Raw genomic sequence first — 22,565 nt, 5'->3', positions numbered from 1 at the left:
AAGAAGACTCTAGTGAAGAAACCAGCAATTGAGATAAAATAATCAACGGAAACCACTAAAGAATTAGTAAATAAAAAGCTAATCTTCTATGCAGAAAAAAGTTAACAGCAGTCCTGAGATGGCTTTCCTTAGAAAGGGCTGCTTGCAAAGTTGGCCCTTGGCTGAGAATTCAGAGGAACCTGGATTTAGGGAGGGTTCCTACCACCAACTGATAAGAGTGGCTGGTTGTGTCTAAAACAATATGGCTGATGCTTTCACTATCAGAGTCTAGAATTTGGTATGTGCTAGACATGCAGTATCTATGTGATCAGCTCCCAATAAAAACCCTGAATGCTGAGTTTTAAGGAGCTTCCCCAGTTGCAACATTTCACGTTGTCACAATTCTTGGTTAGGGGATTATGTGTGTCTTGTGTTAACTCTACCGGGAGAAATTTGCACCTGGTTTCCTCCAGACTTCCTTTTGCTGTTCATGCTTCTTATCCTCTTGTAATAAATACAATAGATACAAAAGGAATGTATCTTCCTTTTGCTGATCATGCTTCCTATCCTCTTGTAATAAATCACAGCTGTAAACATGACTAATACAATACACTGAGTCCTGTGAGCTCACCTTGTGAATTACCAAATCTAACAGTGGTACTGGAAATATCCAATACATTCTCTTAATTCTATTATGAGCTCTTTGACAGTCATATAATGATAAAAACTGACAGTAACTTCAAGTCTAAAATGTATTACTCTTACTCCACCCATTAATAAAACATTTTAATATTATTTTATTTCCATTGTCTTATTATTTTTAAGATATCCAGTAACCTTATTTGAATCACATGCTTAGTTCTTGTACAGTAAAGAACAGGACACCTTCACTGACAATCCAAGGGAAATTAGTATGTTGTTAACAAACAAGGTGGAATACATACCGGGCAGGCTCTATCAAGAGATGATCACTAAAATCAGGCTATTTGACAAAATTGACTTCAAGAATACTGGGGAAGCATCGCAAAGAAATAGTCATGATCTCCCACAACTCAGGGTCCTGAGCAGCTCACTGGGTTCCCGCCTCTCTGCTCCTCGCCACACAAACAGCTCCTGCCAGAACCTGAGATGGCAGCTTCAGGTGGGCAGGTGGCCACGCGCCAGTGCCCAAGTGGAGAACAGTCAGGGGCCCCTCCTTGCTCGGTGCCTGACAGCAGGGGCGCAGGGTGGGACTGCCATCGGCCACGCGCAGAGCTCACGTGGTTATGGCAAGGGAGGCAAGGGAGACCCTGTGACCTAGGGAGTCACCAGGCTTCCAGTCCAGCTGGCAGGAAGGACTGACGAGGCAGTGGGGATAAAGGTGCAAACAAAGAAACCATGGTTTCAGGAGGATAATGGACAGAGAGACCTTGGGTTGACCCGAGCACATTTTTTGAAAAAAATTCTTAATATTGGGTGAGCGCTAATCCTCAATTCAAAAATTAAATCATATATCTAAAAACGAAAAAAAAAAGTCCTGAGTAACTTCTGATTATTATTTTACGTATTAAAAGATAACAGAAAAAGCGGTTTCAAATGTGAGTCCCAAGTAAAAACTCACCAACTTTACAGCTTACAAAGCTTCCCATCAAGGTGGCTTCTCACCAGGACACCTCTATACAGCATGCTTTAAAGTGAGCAGGTGGGTTGGGTGCAATGGCTCAGCCTATAATCTCAGCACTTTGGGAGGCCAAGGCGGGTGGATCACTTGAGCCTAGTTCAAGACCAGCCTGGGCAACACAGGGAGACTCTGCCTCTGTTAAAAATAAAAATAAAGGCCGGGCATGGTGGCTCATACCTGTAATCCCAGCACTTTGGGAGGCTGAGGCAGGTGGCTCACCTGAGGTCAGGAGTTCAAGACCAGCCTGGCCAACATGGTGAAACCCTGTCTCTACTGAAAATACAAAAATTAGCTGGGCGTGGTGGTGCACGCTTGTAGTCCCAGCTACATGGGAGGCTGAGGCACAAGAATCACTTGAACCCAAGAGGCAGAGGTTGCAATGAGCTGAGATCCTGCCACTGCACTCCAGCCTGGGCAATAGAGCAAGATTCCATCTCAAAAAACAGCTGAGCATGGTGGCCCATGTCTGTGGCCCCAGCTACTCGTGGTGAAGACTGAGGTGGAAGAATCATTTGAGCCCAGGTGATTAAGGCTGCAGTGAGTTGTTATCATGCCTCTGCACTCCAGCCTGAGTGACAGACCGACAGCCTGCCTCCAAAAACAACAACAACAATAACAACAAAGGGAGCAGGAGTTACTTATTTAACAGTGGTAAGAGAGACTCTCATGCAATTCTTAGGGAGGCTGGTGAATATATTTTTAAAAACCTATTTTTTATATCATTCAAAAAACCAATTAAGAAATGCTGAAAAAATCAGAAATACAAAAATTAAAAGAAATTATCACATTACTTATATTAGATATCAACATTATCAATAAGGGAATACTTTTCAGATACAAAATGATCTCTAAAACTTTCCTATTTTGGGTAAAATACTAGCCTAGGAATATACACTATGAATATACACCATGATTCAGAAGGGGAATCTGCTATGAAATAAAAACAATGAAATACTAGAATATAGTGGCATATTTGAAAGAATTGAAAATCATCAAAAACACAATTACTCCTAAAGCATATAATCTAACAATGTCTTCAGGAAGTCCTGGTTAACCTAGTATCACTTGCTCATCCCTTAGCCCTGTGATACTGTATGAAAACTGTTTACAGTTATGTTTAATTATATCCTCAGGATTCAAAGTTTTTACATGATCTCGGAAACCCAAGATCTACTTGAGAAATGCATTGATTTTAGTCCCAGCGCTGTCTCTAACTCATAAAAAGTAATACTTTCTGCTCAAGGCTACTTCACAGGATATAATCAAGCAACCTTCTTTTTGGCAGGCTTTGGGATAACAGTCAATGCAAATTTAGTGAATACGAAAATTAATTGCATGTGTGTCAAAATTTTGGAAGCACAAGTAGGTAAACCAAGGTGCCATGGACAATGGGTGAAAACTATTATAAATATGGAAAATTTTAACCCAGAAATCATAACACCGTTTCTGTGGATTTCTGAAGACCCTACAATAATTTTCTGAGATGATATATCTACACAATAAAGCCTAAGCTTTCAACAAACCAAAAAAGTTTAAGAACTCCTATTGTACTCTGATTTTTCATAACAGTTACCTAATTAAAGTGGGAGAAAGGGAAAACAGGAATACTTAAAGATAACTTAATCAAATTTAACCAGACAGGGAAGTATTTACTACATTAGATACCATTTAATTTTATAACAAAATAAGTTTTATTTATCTTTTAAAACACATTCATTTTTATCACAAAAACAATTATGTAGATGAACAAAAAGTGTCATTACCCACTGGTATAAAAGAACAAAGAGAGGTGGAGCTTTAAGAGGTTTTAAGGACATAATTCACTAGAGGCAGGAAAAACAGTTTAAATCCAGATGTCACACCATAACTGCCTTATCAGGTAGTAACAACCTAACACCCTTTAAAAAAACCTATAACCAACATAAACTTACCTACCAATTCAGAAGCTAATGTTTAAAATTTTGAAAAAAACATTATTACAAACTGTGTTTTAAGAAACACACAGGTAAAGATTTGGAAGTATATACTAAAATGTTAATAGTAGTTACCTCTGTAACGTCTGAATTATGACTGATCTTTTTCCTACCTGATTTTCTGGATTTTCCATACTTTCTACCACGAGTTTTTTAATAACTAGAAAATGTTAAAATCAAATAAAATGCTTTATGTTCATTATTAAATTATAAAACTATTAAGTATTATTAAACATTTACTTAAGACAGTCAATTTTAAGATTTCTTGCTGACACTTTTAAGAAACAACTCAGGCCGGGCGCGGTGGCTCAAGCCTGTAATCCCAGCACTTTGGGAGGCCGAGACGGGTGGATCACGAGGTCAGGAGATCGAGACCATCCTGGCTAACACAGTGAAACCCCGTCTCTACTAAAAAATACAAAAAAACTAGCCGGGCGAGGTGGCGGGCGCCTGTAGTCCCAGCTACTCGGGAGGCTGAGGCAGGAGAATGGCCTGAACCCGGAGGCGGAGCTTGCAGTGAGCTGAGATCCGGCCACTGCACTCCAGCAAGGGGGACAGAGTGAGACTCCGTCTCAAAAAAAAAAATAAAATAAAATAAAATAAAAAAAAAAGAAACAACTCAGACCCTAAAGAAAATGAAATCGATCCTTTAGTTATTTATTTATTTATTGAGACAGTCTCGCTCTCCAAAACAGTCTTGATCCAGCTGGAGAGCAATGGCGCAACTGCGGCTCACTGCAACCTCCGCCTCCCAGTTCAAATGATTCTCAAGTCTCAGCCTCCGGAGTAGCTGGGTTTACAGGCATGCGCCACAACACCCAGCTAATTTTTTTTTATTTTAGTAGAGACGGGGTTTCACTATGTTGGCCACACTGGTCTCAAACTCCTGGTCTCAAGTGATCCGACTGCCTCGGCCTCCCAAACTGTTAGGATGACAGGTCTGAGCCACCATGCCCGGCCTCATTCTACATTTAAAACAAATCACCATTAATTCTTCAAGGCCAGGCTGGCACAGTGGCTCACGTCTGTAATCCCAGCACTTTGGGAGGCTGAGACAGGCGGATCACTGAAGGTCGGGAGTTCGAGACCAGCCTGGCCAACATGTGAAACCCTGTCTCTACTAAAAATACAAAAATTAGTCAGGCGTGGTGGCAGGCACCTGTAATCTCAGCTATTCGGGAGGCTGAGGCAGAAGAATCACTTGAACCTGGGAGGCGGATGCTGCAGTGAGCCGAAATCATGCCACTGCACTCCAGCCTCGGCGACAGAGCAAGACTCCGTCTCTGGGGGAAAAAAAAATTCTTCAAGGCCTAGATTATCTGCTCTCCAAGTATCCTATAAAATTAATGATGCAGGCCGGGCGCGGTGGCTCAAGCCTGTAATCCCATAACTTTGGGAGGCCGAGACGGGCGGATCACGAGGTCAGGAGATCGAGACCATCCTGGCTAACACGGTGAAACCCTGTCTCTACTAAAAAAATACAAAAAAACTAGCCGGGCGCGGTGGCGGGCGCCTGTAGTCCCAACTACTCGGGAGGCTGAGGCAGGAGAATGGCGTGAACCCGGGAGTCGGAGCTTGCAGTGAGCTGAGATCCGGCCACTGCACTCCAGCCTGGGCGGCAGAGCGAGACTCCGTCTCAAAAAAAAAAAAAAAAAAAAAAAAAAAATTAATGATGCAATGTGATGAATTGATCAGAGAAATTTAATTACATATACTTCACTGGCTTTTGTCTGTTACGTTTCTATTACAAGTGATCTTTAAAACTATAATGTGATTATGGCCTATTATTTCAAATAAAAAATTGCTGGGCACAGTGGCTCACGGCTATAATCCCAGCTACTTGGAAAGGTAACATGAGAGGATCCCTTGGGCCCACCCATGAGTTCCAGAACAGCCTATGCAACATAACAAGACACCATCTCTAAAATTAAAATTTAGAATTCTTCCCAACTCATTCTACAAAGCCAGCATTATTCTGATATATAATGACATTATGAGAAAATAAAACTACAGGCTGGACATGGTGGCTCATCCTTGTAATCCCAACACTTTGGGAGGCTGAGATGAGAGGACTGCTTGCGGCCAGGAGTTTAAGACCAGCCTGGGCAACATAGCAAAACCACATCTCTACAGACCAATATCCCTCATGAGCACAAATGCAAACAATTCTTTTTTTAAAATTTATTTTTATTTATTTATTTATTATTATTATTTTTTTAGATAGGGTCTTGTTTTATCAACCAGGCTGGAGTTCAGTGGTGCAATCTTGGCTCACTGCAACCTCCAACTCCTGAAGTCAAGTGATCCTCCCACCTCAGCCTCCCAAGCCTCCCAAGTAGCTGGGACCTACAGGTGCAGACCACCAAACCCAGCTGATTTTTTTAAATTTTATTTTCTGTAGAGACAGGGTTTTGTCATGTTGCCCAGGCTAGTCTTAGACTCCTGGACTTAAGCCAACCCAAAGTGCTGGGATTAGAGGTGTGAGCCACCATGCCCAGCCCAAAAATTCTAAATAAAATTCTAGCACGTAGAATCCAACAATATGCTCTAAAAGGTAATATATCATAACCAAGTGCACTTTATTGTAGAAATGGAGGATTGTTCTAAAATTCAGAAGTCAATGTAATTAACCTATCAACAAACTTAAAAAAAGATCATCTCAATATACACAGAAAATACATTTTATTAATACAAAATCCATAATCCACTCCTGATGTAACCACTCAGCAAACTAGGAACAGAATGAAACTTCCTCAATCGGACAAAAGGCATCCATGAAAAATCTGCAACTAACATTATACTTAATGGTGAAAGACTGAATGCTTTTCCCTACAATTTAGGACAAGACAGGGATATCCACCTCACCACTTCTATTCTGCATTGTTTTGGAGACTGCAGCCAATGCAATCAAGAAAGAATTGGACCTGAAGAATAAAAGCTGCCTTTACTGACAACATGATCCACTACCAAGGAAATCCAAAGGAATCTACAAAAATGCTACTGTAACCAATAGGTGGTTTTAGCAAGATCACAGGATACACAATATAGAGAAGTCAATAGGATTCCTATACATTAGCAACAATCAGAAATTAAATTTTTAAAACAATACCATTAACAACAATAAAAAATTACTAAATATTTAGAGATCAATCTTGTAGAGAGTTCTCATTCTGAGAGTTCTAACTAGTAAATCAGGATTCCTTATACAAGTGTTTTTCAAACTGAGTCACAACCTATTAATTACTAGGTAGGGAAAGAACAAGAGAAAAAAATGATACGAGAGAAAAAATGACTGAGTTAACGACTCATTCACACGTTTGTTTCTGGCTTTTGGGTTTTTTTGTTTTTGTTTTTTGAGATAGGGTCTCCCTCTGTTATTCAAGCTGAGCACTGTGGCTCACTGCAGCCTTGACTTCCTGGGCTCAAGCAATTAGCCTGTTTCAGCCTCCCAAGTAGATGGAACTACAGGCATGTACCACAATGCCCAGCTAATTTTTGATAATTTTTAAAGACAGGGTCTCACTATGTTACCCAGGCTGGTCTCAAACTCCTGGACTCAAGTGATCCTCCCACCTTGGCCTCCCAAAGTGCTGGGATTACAGGCATGAGCCATCGCACCCAGCCTCATTCATACATTTAAACTAAAGCCTATAATGTATCAGGTGCTGGTTAAGAAACAGGGACTTAAGATTCAGTCTTTGTTTTCACGGAGTATAGTGGAGGAATCAGTTAAACAGTTAAGTTACTATATGAAGATAACTAATATGGTCAGATTCTGCACAAAAGGAGCACGAAGAAGGATGTAAATCTATCTTAGGATCTCAGAGAAGGATACCTGAAGGATGACTGGTAGTCTAGGAAAAGAATTCCAATTGGCTGAAATGAAAAACAATATAGATTCTGGAAAAGAGCTATAGTGCATGAGGAAAGTTGACAATATAGAAAGCCGCAATTATTAATGACCATAGGCCGGGCGCGGTGGCTCAAGCCTGTAATCCCAGCACTTTGGGAGGCCGAGACGGGCGGATCACGAGGTCAGGAGATCGAGACCATCCTGGCTAACACAATGAAACCCCGTCTCTACTAAAAATACAAAAAAATTAGCCGGGCGAGGTGGCGGGCGCCTGTAGTCCCAGCTACTCGGGAGGCTGAGGCAGGAGAATGGCGTAAACCCGGGAGGCGGAGCTTGCAGTGAGCCGAGATAGCGCCACTGCACTCCAGCCTGGGCGACAGAGTGAGACTCCGTCTCAAAAAAAAAAAAAAAAAATGACCATAGCCAGAGGAGAAGCATGGCCTGATAGCAACAGAAGAATTACTACAAAGTTTTATAAGCAAGAGCTACATTATCTGACGTCTTAGATCACTGTGGCTGCAATGTAAAAAACAGATTCCAATATACAAATACAAGACTGAATCAGACAGATCAGTTAGGAATCTGCTACCTTTTAATCTAGAATGAGATACAATGGCTTGCACTAATGCTGGGATGGAGACAGAAGAACTGGGTAAAGACATTCTCACATTTGGTAACTAACTGAATAAAGGGATTAAAAATTTTACCTTGGCCGGGCGCGGTGGCTCAACCCTGTAATCCCAGCACTTTGGGAGGCCGAGGCGGGTGGATCACGAGGTCAGGAGATCGAGACCATCCTGGCTAACATGGTGAAACCCCGTCTCTACTAAAAATACAAAAAACTAGCCGGGCGTGGTGGCGGGCGCCTGTAGTCCCAGCTACTCGGAGGCTGAGGCAGGAGAATGGCGTAAACCCGGGAGGCGGAGCTTGCAGTGAGCCGAGATGGCGCCACTGCACTCCAGCCTGGGTGACACAGCGAGACTCCGTCTCAAAAAAAAAAAAAAAAAAAAAAAAAAAAATTTTACCTTTTGGCCAGGCACTGTGGCTCACACCTGTAATCCCAGCACTTCGGGAAGCTGAGGTGGGTGAATCATTTGAGGTCAGGAGTTAGAGACCAGCCTGGCAATACGGTGAAACCCTGTCTCTACTAAAAATACAAAATCAGCCGGGCGTGGTGGCAGGTGCCTGTACTCCCAGCTACACGGGAGGCTGAGGCAGGAGAACTGCTTAAACCCAAGAGGTGGAGGCTGCAGAGAGCCGAGATTGTGCCACTGCACTCCAGCCTGGACGACAGAGTGAGACTCCGTTTCAGAAAAAACAATTTTTTTTTCTCCTCACTGCTGACTTCTATTTCATAAGAGCAGATCTGATCCCGGACTAGCAAACAAAGAAAAGAGAACTAGAGAGACACCCAAACTGCAGGGGAGGTTGTAGTAACAAAGCAGAAGATAAAAGGAAATTCCAGGTGAGGCTACAGGGCAAGAACAGTCTCACTGTGTGTACCGTCTTGAATGTATCAGAAACTACTAGTGTTCATGATGGTATATGAGAAAGAATCTACTTATTTTTATTTTTCTACTTGCCCTAAAGTAATAAACATGCATCACATCAAGCAAATTAATGCCTAATTATCAGCAAACTAGTAAACTATTTCTGTTGACACCTTTATTCTCTACCCAGTAATTCAACTGGCAGCTACTATTTTCACTAAGTACTGTTAAAAGAACTTGACAAAATGAGATACTCTTACTTGAATTCCTGGTCCTAAAGAATTGAGTCCTTTCTTCAGGATACAAATTAATACATGAATTCATTTGCTTTATAATACTATAAAAATACAGAAGTATACAAAAAGCAAATGTCTCCTTTTATCTTCTCTGTTCCCACATCCCTCGTGGACATAACTACTGTCTCCTTACTTAGGGTATTCTTCCAGTCTTACCCTGCATTTACAGGGACCTACGTACAAAACAATGTATTTTTTCCAAATAAATTTTAAATTGGCTTTTAGTTAAGCATATTATCCTTGTAAAACTAATAAAACATTAATGTTGCCGGGCACAGTGGCACATGCCTGTAATCCCAGCACTTTGGGAGGCCAAGGCGGGGGGATCACTTGAGGTCAGGAAATCGAGACCAGCCTGGCCAACATGGCTAAACCTCTTCTCTACTAAAGAAATACAAAAATTAGCCAGGCATGGTGGTGGGCACCTGTAGTACCAGCTACTCGGGAGGCTGAGGCAGGAGAATTGCTTGAACTCAGGAGATGGAGATTGCAGTAAGCTGAGACTGCACTCCAGCCTGAAAAACAGAGTGAGACTCTATCTCAAAAAAAAAAAAAAAAAAAAAGTAAGTCCTAAATTACTACACCCAATCCCAAACCCTTCCCATTAATAATCACTATTCTCATTTTGGCATATGTTCTTCCAGGATTTTTCCAGACCTTCACTTACATACATGTACATGTATCCATATTTAATAACATTTCAGTGAATCTATTTTTACATAATTGGTACTACATTACCAATGTAATGTAGAACAGTGTATTAATACACTGTCTTTCAACTTTTCTTTCATTTAAAAAATGTTTTAGAGATCTTTCTACATCAGTAAACACAAGCTGTCGAATTATTTTTGTGCTATAACCACTGTAGGAATTTGCCATGGTTATTTACCTTGTCCTCTATTGGTGATATTAAGTGGTTTTCTGTTTTTCACTATTAAAAAGAGGGCAACTACAAACATATTCATGCCAGCTTCCTTGTGCACCTGTACACAGGCTGCTTCTGGGTAGGTATTAAAACGGAGCACGAAGAACATGAACATTTTTTAAGACATAACCCAAATTCTCCCAATTTGGGAGAATTTCTAAAGTGTAATTTCTAAAGTGTAATTCTAGTGCCTTAAAGGCCAATACATAATGAAAAAAGAAGACTCTTATTTACAGTTAAGTGTTCTATTTTCAACCAAAACTTTTCTAATCCTAGAGGAGTCTAACAATCCAGCATCTTGAATAGAAATTACCATTAATTTCTGTACCAGTTATTAGCAATGCAGTATCTTAACAGCCTTGAAAGATACATTTATTCAATTCGACAATAATTACCAAAATTAAAAACACACAACCTTGGCCCCAGGAATAAACCGCCAAATTCATTCAATAGATATACTTGGACATGTGTGAGATAACATTCAAAGTTATTCATCACAGATGCAAGTCAGTAGGTCTGGACAAAAGTCTAGCTAAATTCAAAGTGACATAATAAATTACAATTCTGGAAGGGAATTCAATGTATCACTTACTTCAAATAGTAAATTAACTCAAAGTTCGGGAGCTATAAAAGAAAATACTGATAAATTTAACATTAAAAAATTGCTCAATGGCAAAAAAAAATACACAAAGCGAACAAATCAAAATATAAATGACAAAGTCTACAAAAAGTTATTTATAATTCATAACACTAAAGAGCGTATCTCTCATATATAAAGAACATCTAAAATCAATAATTTTTTTTAAAGACCAACCATTCAGGCCAGGCAAAGTGGCTCACTCCTGTAGTTCCAACACTTTGGGAGGCCGAGGTGGGTGATGTGCTTGAGCCCAGGAGTTCAAGACCAGCCTGGGCAACATACAAAAAAATTTAAAAATTAACCGGCATTGTAGCATGTGCCTGTAGTCTCAGGTACTCAGGAGGCTGAGGTGGGAGGACCACTTGAGCCTGGGAGGTTCAAGGCTGCAGTAAGCCATTATTGCACCACTGCACTCCAGCCTGGGGGACAGGAAGGAAATAAACGACAAAAAAAAAAAAAAAACAGCCAACCATTCAGCAGAAAAATGGGCATATGACATAAAAGGATATTTCATATAAAAAGAATTACAATGGACTCTTAAACACTTGAAAAGATGCTCATACTCATTCACAAACTTGATGTAAAATCTACTAAATAAAAACAATTCAAAACACCATTTTCCGCATACACCCGTAGTCCCAACTACTCGGGAGGCTGAGGCAGAAGAACTGCTTGAACCTGGGAGATAGAGGTTGCAGTGTGCCCCTATCATGCCACTAACTCCCTCCAGCCTGGACAATACAGTGAGACTCTATCTCCAAAAAAATCAAAAAAAAAAAAAAAAACCCCACACCATTTTTCACTACCAGATTGGCAAAAACTCAGAAATTCAGAAGTCTAGTGATGTACATGGCAGGTAAGGTATGGGAAAATATTAGCCCTCATATTGCTGGGGAGAATGTAAATCTGTATAACCTGAATGGGAAACTATTATAAAAATAAAAAATGCAGGCCGGGCAGATCACAGGTCAGGAGTTCAAGACTAACTTGGCCAAGATGGTGACACCTGTTTCCACTAAAAATACAAAAATTAGCGGGGCATGGTGGTGCACGCCTGTAATCCCAGCTACTCGGGAGGCTGAGGCAGGAGAATTGCTTGAACCAGGGAGGCAGAGGTTGCAGCGAGCCAAGACGACACAACCTGGGCGACAAAATGAGATTCCATCACCAAAAAAAAAAAAAAAAGCACATATGCTTTAATCAGTAACCCTTCTCTTGGGAATTAACCCTACAGATACTCTTACAGATGTATGAAATAATATATGTACAAAGTTATCTCATCTCAGACCTGCCTGTAAAAGCAAAGGTCAAAAACAACCTAAATGTCCAAAAATAGGGGTGTGGCTAAATAAATTATGTTACATCATAAATCTTATACATCTGTCCTACACAGAACTGCAAAAACAAGTGAGGAAACTGGTTGTTTGCAGCTGGAGATGGGCATGAAAGACCAGAGACGAGGAGACAACTTTTTAAAGATTATAGAACTATTCTTAAACTGGACTGTGGTGATGGGCGCACAACCCTAGACGTTTACAAAAATTCTGTTGACAGCCAGGTGTGGGGGCTCACGCCTATAATCCCAGAGCTTCAGGAGGCCAAGTGGCAGTATCTCTTGACAGGAGGCGTTCAAGAACAGCCTAGGCAACACAGCGATACTGTGTCTGTACAAACAACAAATTTTTTTTAATTAGCTGGGCATAGTAGCACACACCTGCATTCCGAGCTACTCAGGAGGCTGAGGCTGGAGGATTGCTTGAGCCCAGAGTTTGAGGTTAACACTGAGCTATGATCGTGCTACTGCGCGACAGAGTAAGAATTTGTTTCTAAAAAAAGAAAATAGCCCAGGCATGGTGGCTCACGCCTATAATCCCAGCACTTTGGGAGGTTGAGGTGGGCGGATCACCAGGTCAGGAGATCGAGACCATCCTGGCTAACACGATGAAACCCCATCTCTACTAAAAATATATTTTTTTAAAATTAGCTGGGCGTAGTGGCGGGTACCTATAGTCCCAGCTACCTCAGGAGGCTGAGGCAAGAGAATGGTGTGAACTTGGAAGGCAGAGGTTGCAGTGAGCCAAGATCATGCCACTGCACTCCAGCCTAGGCGACAGAGCCAGATTCCATCTCAAAAAAATAATAATAATAAAATAAATAAATAAAATAAAAATGTAATTAAAATGAATTTAAAATTCCTTGATTTTTACACTTACAATGGTTTAATTTTTTTTGGTGTGCGAGTTATAGCTCAATAAAAGTTGTTAATAAGAACACACAAGGCTAGGCGTGGTGGCTCACACCTGTTAATTCTAGCACTTTGGGAGGCTGAGGTGGGCAGATCACTTGAGACCAGGAGTTTGAGACTAGCCTGGCCAATGTGGCGAAACCACGTCTCTACTAAAAAATAGAAAAAATACTAAAAAATAGCCTGGGTGACATAGCGAGACCGTCTCAAAAAAGCAAAAACAAACAAAAAAACACCTACAAATGAGGGGATCTCTATGTACTAGTAACACAAACATCTCCCAGATGTGTTAAGTGACAAAATTTAAAAGTGCAGAACAGTATGTATAATTTAAAAGTTGAAAGTAAAGGGTAGGGGAGATAGGGGAGTAAGACAGCAAACTTGTGTTTGCTTTTCTGTGTGTGGAAACAATACACAGAAAACAATGACTATACAGAAAGAAGGGAAATTCAACGAATGGAGGTAAAAGGTAGGATGAAAGGGTTTTTACTACATTCTTTTATATGTATTTTTTAAAACTTTCAGCCATATGCTTGAATATGCAAAAAATTAAACTAGAATAGATATTTGGACTTTAATAATACAGATATACCTTATAATGTAAGTTGTCTGCTTCTTCATTTTGTTACATATTATATTTCATATAATTTTGCAATCATCCTGATTGTCCCCAAGAGTCTGCCTTTGTGAATAATTGTACCTACAGAAACTTTGCATCCTCAATATTCTGGGAACAGTTCCAGTTTTAAATATTCAATTCCAATGTTACTGATTTATAAATTAATAAAGGTTCTTAGAAATTCCAAGTTTTGAATGGGTGCAGTGGCTCATGCCTGTAATCCCAGCACTTTGGGAGGCTAAGGCAGGTGGATCATTTGAGGTCAGGCGTTCAAGACCAGCCTGACCAACATGGTGAAACCCCATCTCTACTAAAAATACAAAACAAGTAGCCAGTTGTGGTGGTTCATGCCTGTAATCCCAGCTACTTGGAAGGCTGAGGCAGGAGGAATGCTTGAACCTGGGAGGAGAAGGTTGCAGTGAGTCGAGATCACGCCACTGCACTCCAGCCTGGGGGACAGGGTGAGACTGCATCTCAAAAAAAAAAAAAAAAAAAAAATCCAAATTTTCCATCTACAGTGATTATCTGGAAAATGTACCCCCAAAAAATCTTTTTTTCAATCACATGACCAAATTAAAGGTTGGGTAAAGTAAAACTCATCCAAAATATGCATAAAACTTCAAATTTAACTTTTTTGATAACTAACAAGATAAAGTTATAGATCTACCTTTATGTAACAGTGACAGAATAGGAACAACATGGACCCCAAAGTCTCTGCTGAGCAGAAAACTAGAAATGACTAGAAATAATACTGACAGAAGAGAAAAGCTAAAGTAGAACTACATAGCCAAGAAAAAAGCTCCAAGGGAAGGTTGTGGATTCAAATGAATACATAGATAGCTCTTCTAAGACTCCACAATACATTCCTCATTCCTATACAGCTATACTACCTACAGGGCAGCAAATCTAAGATCCACAAAAATCAGAGCTCCTGTTTTATTAACTGCTCCCCTTGTGCCAAGTATTATGCTTTAGTAATCTCATGTAATCTCAGCAACACTATGACATAGGTGTTGCTATCCTCAGTACCAAAGCACAGTAACTAAACACCAACATCACACAAACGTCAAAGTTAATGCCAAAAAAAATATGCTACGAGAGGATTTCCACTTTTCCTCTCTTATTTTTTACTATATTTTAAATGCCAAACTTCTACAAGTAAAAAAATTTTATATAATGAAGTAGTACATGCTCATTTTAAAAACGAAACATTGTAATTTCACAAAATAGACTTTAAACATTTTCTATACTGTCACCCACTAGAAATAATCACTATTAACTTGTTACAGGTCTTTCTAGACCTTTTCTTAAAAGCATTAACAGTTGATGTGCCAAGTCAGTACAATTATCTACTTATACTATATATGTAAATGTGAGGTAAAATGTCTACCTATAGATAGTATAAACTGTAAGCAAAAGCAAACTGTTGCCCAAACCTAGGTTAAGTCAAATTTGGGTTTAACCATATAGAATATTCTAAAAAGCACAGAAACCAAAAGAAAATGAAAGAGAAGGTGGAACGATGAAAGCAGGAAAGGGCCAAATATGGTCTAGCAACCCAACTCAACAGTACAGCCAGTTTGTCACTACCTACCTACTTAAGAGCTGATTCTAACATCTATTTCCATGGTAACCAGGCATTAAGCAAAATATATATATATACCAGACTTTTAGGAAAAGATTCCTTTCTCCTTCACCAGAAAAATGCCTGGTTTGGCAAAGTTGAGCAACATAATCTGGAAGTCTGACTTTATGTCAGAAATTTCGCTATATTAGCCTGTAAAACATCTTAAAATAGTTATTAACTAATTGGAGGGGTGGACTACAAGGAGCAAAACTGATCATCTGCAGACATCATAATCTGAGTTTCTAAAATTGGAGTTCCAGTTGCCTTCTAATGACATACAATATGCTCAAAACCCAGTAAAATGTTTAAAATTCTAAAATGCAATATATAAACAAGAATTAATTACTGACATCTAGTACCATCTGGCCACCTGGAAAATTTATAGTGGACTTTCAAATCTGAACCTTTCAAAATTAATGTAAGCATAAATTAAATTTTAAGTAAAAACATACAGTAAAATAATACCTCTTTAGTTACTGATAGGATAGGGGCAGAATAATGATATGCAAACCAGTAGCATCTTTTCTTTTTCTCTTTTTTTTTTTTTTTTTGAGACAGAGTCTCACTGTTGCCCAGGCTGGAGTGCAGAGGTGTGATCTCAGCTCACTGCAACCTCCACCACCCCAGTTGAAGCCTCCTAAGTAGCTGGGATTGCCGGCGCTTGCTACCACACCCAGCTGATTTTTGTATTTTTAGTAGAGATGGGGTTTCACCATGTTGGCCAGGCTGGTCTTGAACTCCTGACCTCAGTTATCTGCCCGCCTCAGCCTCCTAAATTGCTGGGGTTACAGGCACAAGCCACTGTGCCCAGCCATATCTTTTTAAAAAGATGCTCAACATTTTGAAACCATGTAAATATTTTACATCAAAAAAATTGAAAAGGAAAAAACAGCACTCCTTAGAAACGAAAACCAAACTGAAGTAAATGTTCTATTTTCAACTGCTGACATAAATACACAGAGAGAATTATTATTTCAAGTACCTTAAATATTAATATTTATTTAAAATATTATTTTTCATTAAAATTTATAAGTTTTTCATTTAAAAAGTATTCTGAGCTTACATCCCTACTGGAATACAGCCTAAGGACATAAACAGAGAGACAAAGGAATCTCAAACTACATTACGATATTGTTATCTCAAAGCTAATATGTATTATATGTATAATATAATGTTAATGTTGTTAGGAACCAACATTTTTAGCATAAGATAAAAAATGATATAGGCCGGGCATGGTGGCTTACGCCTGTAATCCCACCACTTTGGGAGGCTTGAGGTCAAGAGTTCGAGACCAGCCTGGCCAACATGGTGAAACCCAGTCTCTAATAATAACACAAAAATTAGCCAGGCATAGTGGCTCGTACCTGTAATCCCAGCTACTTGGGAGGCTAAGGCAGGAGAATTGCTTGAACCTGGGAGGCAGAGGTTGTAGTGAGCCGAGATCATGCCACTGCACTCTAGCCTGGGCGACAAAGCGAGATCCCATCTCAATTAAAAAAAAAAAAAAAAAAAAAAAGGCCGGGCACGGTGGCTCACGCCTATAATCCCAGCACTTTGGGAGGCCAAGGCAGGCGGATCAGAAGGTCAGGAGTTCGGGACCAGCCTGGCCAACATAGTGAATCCCCGACTCTACTAAAAATACAAAAATTAGCAGGCGTGGCAGAGGATGCCTGTAATCCCAGCTACTCGGGAGGCTGAGGCAGGGGAATCGCTTGAACCTGGGAGGCGGAGGTTATGGTGAGCCAAGATGGTGCCACTGCACTCCAGCCTGGGCAACAGAGCGAGACTCCGTCTCAAAAAAAAAAAAAAGGACACAACTATAAAAGAAGTTACATGGCTGTGCTCATCAAGAAAGCATCACAGGCCAAGAAGGAAGTCCCTGCTCTCCCAACGTCCAAAGGCTCTGAACACTGAAACAGCAGTGATGAACGGTATCCGTACCCACAGCCACACAAAAAAAGAGAAGATCTTCACCTCACCCACCTAAGGACAGCCCAAGACACTGCTGCTGTTCTGAAGGCAGCCCAAATATCCTTGGAAGAGTGGCCCAGTCCAGGGAAACAAGCTTGACCACTATGCTATCAAGTTTCCCCTGACCACTGAGTCAGCCATGAAAAGAACAGAAAGTCAACAACATTCTTATGTTCACTGTGGATGTCAAGGCCAACAAACACCAGATCAAACAGGCTAAGAAAAAGCTCTGTGGCACTGACATAGCCAAGATCAACACCCTGATCAGGCCTGATGGAAAGAAGATCCATGTTCTACTGGTTCCTGATTATGATGATGTTGCCAACAAAATTGGGATCATCTAAAGTGAACCCAGCTGGCTAACACTAAATAGACATATTTTTCACCAAAAAATAAGTAAATAAATCACAAAATAAACAAAACCTCTGTAATTTTTCATGAAAACTGGAAATATCAGTATGAATTGAAAATTTATTCTTCCCATTTTTTTTGAGAGGGGGTCTCACTCTATCACCCAGACTAGGGTGCAGTGGCACAATCTCAACTCAGATGACCTGCCCAAGTAGTTGGGACTATAGGCACACACCACCATGCCTGGCTAACTTTTTTTTTGTAGAGACAGGGTTTTGCCATGTTGCCCAGGCTAGTCTTGAATTCCTGGGCTCAAGTGATCCGCCCACCTCAGCCTCCCAGAGTGCTGAGATTACAGGAGTGAGCCACCACACCCAGCCGTAATTTACTCATCTTTTTTTTTTTTTTTTTTTTTGAGATGGAGTCTCGCTCTGTCGCCCAGGCTGGAGTGCAGTGGCCGGATCTCAGCTCACTGCAAGCTTCACCTCCCGGGTTTATGCCATTCTCCTGCCTCAGCCTCCTGAGTAGCTGGGACTACAGGCGCCCGCCACCTCACCCGGCTAGCTTTTTGTATTTTTTAGTAGAGACGGGGTTTCACTGTGTTAGCCAGGATGGTCTCGATCTCCTGACCTCGTGATCTGCCTGTCTCGGCCTCCCAAAGTGCTGGGATTACAGGCTTGAGCCACCGCTCAGCCCATAATTTACTCTTTCTAATACAAAAAAAGATGGGAGGGGAGGGGAGGGGAGGGGGGGAAGGGAGAAAGTACTTCCTGTATCTAAATACTAAAAAACCCTATAAGTCATGACCAACCCAGTAGCAATGAGCACCTGTAACACCCTTATTGTGATCTCTAAAAACCATTTCCCACTTGAGAAAACCAGGGCTCCTTGTTCTTTTCTTTTTTTATATATATTTGATGTCATTAATGTCTCAGCAACGAGGGTTCCTTAAAGAAATAGCTGAGTCCAGATGTGGAGCAGGAAATGTACAAAGTGAACCTGATACTCCTTGTGCCAGAAAGAGAGTAAGTTATTGAAAACTGATGGGACAATATTCAAAAGAATACAAAAGAACCCATCTGAAGGGGTTCCAATTGGCCAAAGATGAGACAAATGAAACATGAAAAACAGCAACTACAATGGATTAAAACACATCACATACATAAAAATCCATAACACAAAAATAATAAAAGAAAGAAAAAAATTTACTGGTCATTTTAGTGGGTTCCTAGGACATCAACTCATTATTATAAAAACTGGCAAAACGAGGTGGGAGAGGAATTAAATTTTTATGGCCTGCACTTCTAGATTTTAAAGACATTAAATACATGGAATAAAAGTTTTCTTTACAGAAGAATTTCAACTAATAAATGTAGGAGTGATACAATTCAAAAATCACCATTTTGCAATCCTTATGTAATGGATCTAGTCAACAATCCTCAGATGTTGTTAAAACCTTTGTGTGGGGCCGGGCGCGGTGGCTCAAGCCTATAATCCCAGCACTTTGGGAGGCCGAGACGGGCGGATCATGAGGTCAGGAGATCGAGACCATCCTGGCTAACATGGTGAAACCCCGTCACCACTAAAAAATACAAAAAACTAGCCAGGCGAGGTGGCAGGCGCCTGTAGTCCCAGCTACTTGGGAGGCTGAGGCAGGAGAATGGCGTAAACCCGGGAGACGGAGCTTGCAGTGAGCTGAGATCCGGCCACTGCACTCTAGCCCAGGCGACAGAGCGAGACTCTGTCTCAAAAAAAAAAATTAAAAAATTAAAAAATAAATAAAACCTTTGTGTGAAAGTTGGTAAGAACTTAATAAAGGATAGATCAAACCAACATAATCTAAAACCACTGACCAATCCTAGCAATACTGAAAGGGAACCAACCTCATGATGCTAAGTAAAAGAATACAGCACCTCTTATAAAGAATGCTCACCAAAAAAAATACCCTCCAGAACGAATGATCAGTTTACAGGAAATTACAGGAGTTAAACCAAACCACAAAGATGTAATCAGCCAAACAGAATGTGGGAAATTCTACAGGTTAACAGTTGCTTCATCAAATAAAGGGCATGAAAAGGAAGGAGATTTAAAAGACCATTTACAACTGTATCTTCCAACTGCAGTGTGAAGACTTTATTTGGGTCCTAATGTAAACAAACAAATTGCAAAAGACATTTTAGAGACAGTCAGGCTAATCTGAACATGTTCTTGCTACCAAATGCCATTAAGGAATTACTGCTAATGTTATTAATTGTGACAATGGTAGGATAGTTGTACTGTGAAAGGAAAGTCCAAGTGTGTCAGAGACACATGCTGAAATACATATGGGGGAAATGATATCTGGGATTTGCTTTAAAATGCCACATGGTGAGGGAGAAAGGCGAGAAGAGGGGCTGCAGAGTGAAACAGATAATACCAAGATGGCAAAATACTGGCAACTGGTGAGGCTAGGCCATAAATATGTAAAATATCAGTGAACTTTATTTTTGTATGTTGCAAATTTCCATAGTTTTAAAGCTGTATCACCAGCATGTTTGTTACCATGAAGTGTATACGTCTCTAATCATTTATTTTTACTAGTCTCCAGAATTAACAGCACTAAATTTTCCAAAAATTAAAAAATGTCTCAACTTACATATTTAATCTAGAAATCAATTACTGTATCACATCATATCCATATATATGAAAATGACTATCTGCATTATAAAGTCACTGTGCTTATCCACAGTTAAATATTTGTTTAGCAGAACTGTATTTACATAGTTACAGTGTTTCATTATACTTCAATTTTATTTGAGATCTTCATTTTACTTAATTAGAACCCCGTATCTCTTTCATCAACACCTAATCACAGTTAATACTACAATCAGAACAATTTAAGTTATAACTCAAGGGGAACAGAGATGGGGAACCAAACCACACTGTTAATGTTTGCCATAAAGGCTGGCTTCAATCCATGCACAGAGGCATTTCATTCATTAAAAACTGCAGTCTCAGCCCAGCACAGTGGCACACACCCGTAATCCTCCTGTAAAGCTACTTGGGAGGCAGAGGCAAGAGGATGGCTTGAACCCAGGAATTCCAAGCCAGCCTAGACAACAAAGTGAGACGCGACGTCAAAAAAAAAAAAGCAGTCTTATTCTAAGTCTCTCATTGTACTTTCTAGAGCCACCTTAAAGTGTGACCCTAACACAAGTTCATGTACATAAGAAGCTTTTTGGTGTTTTCCTAAGGGATAAACTGCGGTTTGGTTTGGTTTTTTATTGAGACACAGTCTTGCCCTGTCACCCAGGCTGGAGTGCAATGGCACGATCTTGGCTCACTGCAACCTCCACCTCCCGGGTTCAAACGGTTCTCCTGCTTCAGCTGCCCAAGTAGCTGGGATTACCACCACGCTCAGCTATTTTTTGTAATTTTAGTAGAGACGGGGTTTCAGCATGTTGGCCAGGCTGGTCTCAAACTCCTGACCTCGTGATCTGCCCGCCTCGGCCTCCCTAAGTGCTCAGATTAAAGGCGTGAGCCACTGTGCCCGGCCTAAACTGTGTTTTTTAATTATCTGAAGGTTTAATACCTGAAGAAATAACAAATGCTAAGAGTTCAGCCTAATCAAAAATTAACACCAGCCTCTAAGGTATAAGAGAGTTATTTACTCATAGAACCAAATGCTTCTTGCCTATCAGTGTTTAATGGTATCATTTGAGATCTGAATCCCGGCACTGGTTTTTAAAAGTGGAGCAGTTCTCTGGAAAAGAACTCTGGATTATGAGTCAGGAGATCCAAGTGAGGGAGTTGGTCTATGCCAGAGTTTGAATTCATAATTCTTATTCATTGGTGGTTAGCTGCTTGAAGCAGTAGTACTATCTTGCAAAGGATTCTAAAGCTTCATTTAGAAGCAACCAGTGTTTAAATGTATGATGCAAAAAATATAGAACTAAAAAAGAGTGTAGCTTCCTGGATATCTTTTTATTGTCACAGAAGTAATTTAAGTATTTAGTACTGTTCTTAAATATTCAAATGGGTTCCTGAAACACTGTCCCTCTCCCCGCATGTTACTCTACCCTAGATCCCCCATAAAAGAAACCCAGAAAAACTACTGGTGGGAGAGGTACTTTTCATTTGCTTTTTCATTGGTTATTTCACAACCAATAAGCGGTGTGACTGTTAGAGAAACAGGCTCTGGGCCAGGCACAGTGGCTCATACCTGTAATTCCAGCACTTTGGGAAGCTGAGGCAGGCAAACCACTTGAGGTCAGGAGTTCAAGACCACCCTGGTCAACATGGCAAAATCCCGTCTCTATCAAAAAATACAAAATTTAGTCAGCTGGGGTGGTGGGTGCCTGTAATCCCAGCTACTCAGGAGGCTGAGGCACAAGAACCGCTTGAAGCCAGGAGGTGGGGGTTGCAGTGAGCCGAGATCATGCCACTGCACTCCAGCCTGGGCGACAGAATGAGAGTGTCTTTAAAAAAAAAAAAAAGAAAAGAAAAGAAAAGAAAAGAAAAACAGACTCTAGAGGTCAGAACTGAGTTCAACTCTATGCTCTATAACTTTCTCTGGTCCTCATTTTCCCTATCTGTAAACAGGGAAAAGAAAAGTATTCTCATAGTGCTATCGCGAAGATTAAATGAGATATCTGTGCTTAGAAGACAACATAACACATACAAAGCAGTACTCAATAAACTTTATCATTTTTAATTATTACTATTATTACTATATTTAGCTTATTCTACATTAAAGATGCCTTGCAAGGAGAAAAAAGGAACTACAAGAATACTTCTTTTTTTTTGTGAGACAGAGTCTCGCTCCATCACCAGGCTGGAGTGCAGTGGCATGATCTCAGCTCACTGCAACCTCCGCCTCCCGGGTTCAAGTGATTCTCCTGCCCCAGCCTCCCGAGTAGCTAGGACTACAGGTGCACGCCACCACGCCCAACTAATT

General features: G+C 40.4%; 1 protein-coding gene across 7 annotated transcripts in view; it reads right to left on the bottom strand.

Moving 5' to 3' along the window:
* ARID4B (AT-rich interaction domain 4B) overlaps nucleotides 1–22,565 on the bottom strand; it is a 167,318-nt gene that overhangs the window by 117,673 nt on the left and 27,080 nt on the right. Inside the window, exon 3 of one of the 7 annotated variants that reach the window (XM_077998439.1) lies at nucleotides 21,831–21,923. The exons of the other annotated variants lie outside the window; for them this stretch is intronic. The gene's annotated coding sequence lies outside the window, so the exon portion shown is untranslated. The remainder of the gene's footprint in view (nucleotides 1–21,830; nucleotides 21,924–22,565) is intronic. 7 annotated transcript variants of the gene reach the window in all.

This window comes from Macaca mulatta, chromosome 1 (genome assembly GCF_049350105.2).
Source record: "Macaca mulatta isolate MMU2019108-1 chromosome 1, T2T-MMU8v2.0, whole genome shotgun sequence".
NCBI classification, from domain to species: domain Eukaryota; kingdom Metazoa; phylum Chordata; class Mammalia; order Primates; family Cercopithecidae; genus Macaca; species Macaca mulatta.
Note: the sequence above shows the minus strand (reverse complement) of the source record. Positions and strands in the feature narration are given on the sequence as shown.